Source organism: Littorina saxatilis, linkage group LG3, assembly GCF_037325665.1.
Source record: "Littorina saxatilis isolate snail1 linkage group LG3, US_GU_Lsax_2.0, whole genome shotgun sequence".
NCBI lineage: Eukaryota > Metazoa > Mollusca > Gastropoda > Littorinimorpha > Littorinidae > Littorina > Littorina saxatilis.
This window is the reverse complement of record NC_090247.1, coordinates 15,678,540-15,686,209: the sequence shown is the minus strand read 5'-3', so window position 1 is coordinate 15,686,209 and position 7,670 is coordinate 15,678,540. Positions and strand designations below refer to the sequence as shown.

General features: G+C 41.7%; 1 protein-coding gene across 1 annotated transcript in view; it reads right to left on the bottom strand.

Annotated features, from left to right (window-relative positions):
- Window positions 1–7,670, bottom strand: part of LOC138961719 (uncharacterized) — a 36,619-nt gene that overhangs the window by 13,902 nt on the left and 15,047 nt on the right. The gene's annotated exons all lie outside the window — the stretch shown is intronic.

The following is a 7,670-nucleotide window of genomic DNA, read 5'->3' as shown; positions in this document are numbered from 1 at the left end:
TTCTTTCTTTCTTTCTTTCTTTCTTTCTTTATTTGGTGTTTAACGTCGTTTTCAACCACGAAGGTTATATCGCGAACAGTCAAGTGGAAACCGTGTTATGCGAGTGACCAAATACCAACTAACATTAACAGTCAAGTGGAAACCATGTTATGCGAGTGACCAAATACCAACTAACATTAACAGTCAAGCCTTTTAGCGTTCGTTTAATGTATTTGGTTTGTCTGTACGTATAGATTTAAGGGTGCCCTCAAAACGAATTGTAAACACGCAGGGTTCAAAAATGACATTGCAAAGCTCAACCACGCGCGTGTTCAGATTTACTCACTTGGTTGACAAGAACCGTTTTATTTGGACAAGACCGCTTTGCAGAAATAAAATCAATATTATAATCAGAAGGCTCATTGATTAAAATATAGTGCGAGTGGATTTTAAGATATAGCGAGCAGAAAATGAGTTGAAAGGATGGACCTAGCTACATATAGTTGTTTAACCTATCAAACAAATATGTAGAGGCATTAGCAAAACGCATATCTCTTCTCTCTTCTTCTTTTTTTTTCGTCCATGAACTGAAACTCCCACGTTCACTCATGTTTTTTCACGAGTGGGTTTTTACGTGTATGGCCGTTTTTACCCTGCCATTGATGCAGCCATACGCCGATGTTGGGGGAAGCATGCTGGGTATATTCGTGTTTCTATAAAAAAAAAAAAACGCTCGCGCTGGACCCGAGTACTCTTCAGACATTCACACACACACACACACACACACACACACACACACACACACACACACACACACACACACACACACACAAAAATAAAAATAAAAATAAAAAATTGTTTTGTTATTTGATAACAAAAAGCGGAGTAAGAAATGGTTCGATCAGGAATGCTACGTACAGAGACGGGAACTTAAGTCACTAAGAAACGCATTTAATCGCCACCCCTATAACCGCTCTCTGCGAGATAAACTCTTCAGTCTGTCACGCACGTACAATAAAGCTTTGAAAAGGAAAAAGCAACTGTATAAAAACAAACTCATCGCTATTCTGAACGATGCATACACAAATGACCCGACAAGCGTATGGAAAACACTTAAACTACTAAAAGACTCTGAGAACCCAAACGACCGGGATAGAAGCAACATCAGCTCATGCAAATGGATAAACCACTTACAAAACCTGATAGGCACTGATGTCGAAGTAGAGCAAACTACGAAAGATAACGTACGGGCAGAGCTCAATAACATTGATATCAACGCACAATCCGCACAACTCGATCTCCCTATCACAATGGAAGAAATCGCGAAAGCAGCTTCCAACTTGAAGTCGAAAAAAGCACCAGGTGTAGATGGAATTACAAATGAAATAATCAAGGCAAGCCTGCCTGCTACACAAATAACAATTAAAAAATTGTTTCAGGCAGCTCTGCACACAGGCTCGTGCCCCAAAGCATGGGCGACGGGTATAAACATTCCAATCTATAAGAGTGGTGACCCTATGAATCCTGGTAATTATCGTGGGATAACACTAAATAATAACCTAGGGAAATTTTTCTCGCAGATCATTAACAATAGACTAAATGGATTCCTGGAATCTAATCATCTATATGCGAGGGAACAGGCCGGATTTAGAAAGAAGTCGAGAACGACGGACCAAATATTTATCCTAAAAAAGATCGTCGACGGAATAATTACAAACAGAAAAGACAGGTTGTATGCATGCTTCGTGGACTTCCAAAAGGCCTTCGACAACGTATGGCACGAAGCTCTCCTCCTCAAACTTAACAGGATAGGAGTTATGGGGAATTGTTTCAACGTTATAAGAGATATGTACAGCAAATCTACTATCTGCACTAAGACCGCACTCGGACACTCACATGACATACCCGTCCAGAAAGGTGTACATCAAGGCAATACTCTAAGCCCCACACTCTTCAACATATTCATCAACGATCTCCCAGATTATCTGCGTGGGAATGACTCACCAAGTCTGAACAGTGCCCAAAATACAGAAATCCCATGCCTACTTTACGCCGATGATTTGGTAATTCTGTCCACATCCAAAAGAGGACTACAAAATAAGTTGAACCGATTGAATGACTACAGCAGTGAATGGGGCATTAAAATAAACAAAGAAAAAACGAAAGTGATAATATTTACCCGCACAGAGCCAAAAGTACCAATACTATTTAACTGTGGCACACATATGATTGAAAGTGTAGACCAATATAAATATTTAGGGGTCATCTTCCATAAAAGCGGTAAATTCTTACAAACCCAGGAACATTTAGCCAAGCAAGCAAACAAGGCATCGCATGCCCTGAGACGACTAATTAGAGGAAGAGAGATGAAAGTAACTACAATGATGCAACTATTTTATACCTTAGTCGCCCCTGTGTCCACTTATGGAGCCGAGGTCTGGTTCCCATCAGCAATCAACATCCAAAACGAACAATCGCTACCCGACATATTCGATAAGTGTCTATCGAATAATCTACCCCATGAACAAGAGCATTTAAAATTCAGTAAACGCCTTCTTGGCGTCCACAGTAAAGCAATGAACTTGCCAACGCTAGCAGAGCTCGGGCAACTCCCTGTGGGTATAAAACTAATTGAACAAACAATAAACTTCTGGACCCACATCGTTGAGTCAGAAGAAAATTCATATTTACGACAGGCTTACGCTGACATGATCGACAGACCACAAGACAGCTCACCGCAATGGATACATTTCATTCGAGCAATCATAGGTAACCTCGGACTGGACCATAACTGGATACTTCAGTCAGCAGTTCAAAAGAATGCGCTGATGAAAACTCTACGACGAGGACTAGAATACGAATACGTACGATTTTGGCAAGGAAAGAAGACTGAGGGCTCAAAACTGCAATACTACAACACAATTACTGACGGCGATTACGACTGTGAAGCATACTTAACATGTGTAACCAACCCCAAACACAGAAAAGCACTGTGTAGATTGCGTATTAGCGCTCACGATTTAAAAATCGAAAGGGGGAGATACACAAACACACCCAGAGAGGATAGAAAGTGCACCGTGTGTGGCGTAATTGAAGACGAGCTCCATTTCCTGGATAGTTGTACAAGATTTCATGATCTACGCTTGCAGCTTATGGAACATGCACGTGTTAATGCTCGAAATCCGAGTCAGCTGATGACGATGCAAGACGTACCGATACAGCAACAACTTGCTGAATTTGTATACAACTGCATGATTATACGCAATAATGACATAACTACAGATACATAACATAGAGCTTAAACAATGACCACAAGTTGATTACTGGAAAATAAACCACGAGTGGGTATTTGCAGCCGCTTGGTAATTTACGAGTGTGCGGAGCACACGAGTGAATTACCAAGCGGCTGCAAATACCCACGAGTGGTTTATTTTCCAGTAATCAACGAGTTGTCATTGTTTAAGCTATTTATACAACGAACAACACGAGTCGAACATGCAGTCATGCAGACGACATTTTGTAGGCAATTTCATTTCAGCCTAATCACTCAGAGTGTCAAATGCGCGTCATTCAAATAGTCCCTATTCTTTTACTTTATTCTTAGTCTCCGACTCGTCGGCATTATACTTGTCTGGTCTAAATATCGGACCCCATTGCTACGATGAAAACACAATATCGTTTATATAGCTATTCTGACATTACATTCTGTGTTAAAATCATGTTTTTGTCAGCAACAAGGACCAGAATGGTCCATGTCGTTGATAGCAGACGACGGTTCCCTTTCCGCATGAAGCCACGGAAATAACCGAACATTGAAAAACCCACGGACATGTATTACGGAGAAAACTCGGGATAACCGGATGTTTAGCATTACGTCAATATGCTAGGAATCATATGACGTCATGACGTATCGTGCTTGCCTACGTAGATTGTATATGTTCGAAAGTCTGACTTCTGTTGTGAATTCGCGTGGTGAAGACTGCGGTAAATCTGTAGATGATAAGAGAACAAGGATTGTCTCAGAAGAAACGACTAAATGTTTCAGACCAGTAACTTCATTTCAACATTGCACTATATAATGGACGTTCTATGTGACAGGAGAGTTTGCTTATTTTGTGTTAAACATTGGAGAGATCGTCTGCTAGAATCAGAGATAGGTCGCTTCAGATTGCAGCTTCTGGAAATTTGCAAGGTTTGTTGCCTGTTAAAGAACTGGATTTTACACGTACAGTAAGCAACAACAAAAACACACACAAAGCAAATGGCATCGTCTGTCGACTAGTCACAGAACTTGACAAACCTGGCGAGGTATGCGTGTACTTCATACACGTCAGCCATTGTTGTTACAGTTTTGAGTCAACGTTGTACGTATTCTTCCGCAACAGGGTCCAATCGTCTGGGTTTCAAATGTTCTAAAAATAAATTCTAGTGTTGATTATTTTTTAGCCCTCTTTATTCTTACTTCGAATAATCCACGTGTGATTTTTGGTGTAATCAAAGTAGTTCGTTCTAATTTCTCACTTGTCTAAAAATAATCAACTAGATTTAATCCACCCCTCGGTTGCATTGCAGGAGTTGTATAAAATGTTGTAATCACTGCTCCATGGACGATATTTCTTCTTGTCTTTACAAATATCCACTTCGTGTCTGATAAACCCTTTACTGTGTTTTTATGACAATTAAATGAGTTCTGAGTTCTGAGTTCACACACACACACACACACACACACACACACACACACACACACTCTCTCTCCCTCACTCCCTCCCTCTCTCTCTTTCTTTCTTACACACACACACACACACACACACACACACACACACACACACACACACACACGAGTACAGACTCATGCACGCACACACACACACACACACACACACACACACACACACACACACACACACACACACACACACAGTAACACTAACACATGTGCGCACAAAATGAACACACACACACACACACACACCGCGCGAGAGAAAAAGACTACAGGGAGGCATTGACGTCAAAGACTTTCGACCGTGACGTAATTACGTCACTATTCTTGGTTTACGGTACCATTCGGCGGCTTTGCTACGAGTATGCCATAGTCATGGTTGGCCGAGACCTTTCACCGTTCTATCAGACTGCCTGGCTGGCTGTTGCACCGCGAATTCCTCCCACGGCCAAGTCGTTTTTGTGTGGTTTATTTCGCATTTAGGTCCCAGGTAACATTATGAAGTTTTAATACGATCAATCGGACCTATTATCAAGTTAGTGTATCAACTTTTGAACGAGCTGCGCCCAGTAGTTTCCCAGCAATAAGCTGTTAAGTCGAGACACACACACAGACAATTAAAGTCTGCTGGACCCTTGCACTAGCGTACTCGGGGATAACCCACCAATCTCTGATATGAATTACAGGATCTTTTCCGTGCGCACTTGGTCTTGTTCTTGCGTGTACACACGAAGGGGGTTAAGGCACTAGCAGGTCTGCACATAAGTTGACCTGGGAGATCGGACAAATCTCCACCTTTTAACCCACCAGGCAGCCGCGACCGGGATTTGAACTCACGACCTTCCGATTAGGAGGCCGATGTCACATCCTCTACGCCACTGCGCCCGTCTAAAAAGCGTATGATTATGTGTCATTTGAAATGATGCCCTATTCGCACTATTCTTTGAATACAAACTCATTTCAATAAATAAAGTAGAGGTCTAAATGTTCGTATTAAAGTACAATTCATATCAGAGATTGGGATTGGGTGGCCGAGTGGTAACGCACTTGCGCTCGGAAGCGAGAGGTTGCGTGTTCGACCCTGGGTCAGGCCGCAATTTTCTCCCCCCTTTCCTAACCTAGGTGGTGGGTTCAAGTGCTAGTCTTTCGGATGAGACGAAAAACCGAGGTCCCTTCGTGTACACTACATTGGGGTGTGCACGTTAAAGATCCCACGATTTACAAAAGGGTCTTTCCTGGCAAAATTGTATAGGCATAGATAAAATGTCCAACAAATACCCGTTTGACTTGGAATAAAGGCCGTGAAAGGTGAATGCTCGCCTAATAGGCTACTGAGCTTTACTGGCCGATGTGAATGCGTTACATATTGTGTGTAAAAAAATGTCTGTTTGTCTGTCTGTCTGTAAAAAATTCCATTTCAAACGGCTGAAATTAATATGTAAGGGCCTAGGGCTATATCTAGATTAGGCGCATAAAAATGATCAGAATAATAATAATAATAATAATAATAATTAAGCCATACTACCTTTTCAGTTTGTAAATTTACGTGTGGACATGTTTGACAATGAGAATAATGAGAGTAATGTACTTTGTTTTCAACATGACAATCAAGTATAATATAAATAATGCAATTATACCACATATTACAGTTTAGTAGAATAGCTATTCTATTTGAAGACAAAGCCCTCTATATCTCATTTTAGTTATAAGTTGCAAATTGCCTATCTCGAGCGGTGACAGCTGGATAAACGTGAGATAAAGAGCTGACAGCAACATTTTCAATCAGCAAAACTGCATAACAACCCACACAGAGCTTTTGCATACTTTCACATTCTCAAAACGTCTTCCTGTATCATAAAGAAAAAGTGTCTAACTCAAAAAACGGGATCGGCAATTTTGCTTACGTTACCGTGGCAATGGTTTCCGATGGTCTGAGAGTTTGTACTCTCTAACACATGATAGATACCCTTCCAATAGCTTCCCCTGTAGTTTCACTACAGAAATGCCTAACACTGAGATAGGTATTTTTCTTATGGGCGTGACGACATCGTTCATGCGTGCGCGATTGTGTGTGTGTGTGTCAAGATTGGCCAGAAGGTCATTAAACATCCGAGGTGACCGCACGGGAGGCAGAGAACTGGACCCCTGGCTCTGGCCCTACACCACCATCGTCACGGGTCAAACAGGGTACTACAGTTGAACCCCCCAAGTATGACCTACAACAATCTGACAAAATCGTGTCTTTAAAATGAGGAAATCTGAAATGGGGGTACATTTACAGAGGTTGCGAACAGACAATCTGAAATGGCGGTACATTTACAGAGGTTGCGAACAGACAATCTGAAATGGGGGTACATTTACAGAGGTTGCGAACAGACAATCTGAAATGGCGGTACATTTACAGAGGTTGCGAACAGACAATCTGAAATAGCGGTACATTTACAGAGGTTGCGAACAGACAATCTGAAATGGCGGTACATTTACAGAGGTTGCGAACAGACAATCTGAAATGGCGGTACATTTACAGAGGTTGCGAACAGACAATCTGAAATGGAGGTACATTTACACAGGTTGCGAACAGACAATCTGAAATGGAGGTACATTTACAGAGGTTGCGAACAGACAATCTGAAATGGCGGTACATTTACAGAGGTTGCGAACAGACAATCTGAAATGGCGGTACATTTACAGAGGTTGCGAACAGACAATCTGAAATGGCGGTACATTTACAGAGGTTGCGAACAGACAATCTGAAATGGCGGTACATTTACAGAAGTTGCGAACAAACAATCTGAAATGGGGGTACATTTACACAGGTTGCGAACAGACAATCTGAAATGGGGGTACATTTACACAGGTTGCGAACAGACAATCTGAAATGGGGGACATTTACACAGGTTGCGAACAGACAATCTGAAATGGCGGTACATTTACACAGGTTGCGAACAGACAATCTGAAATGGAGGTACAT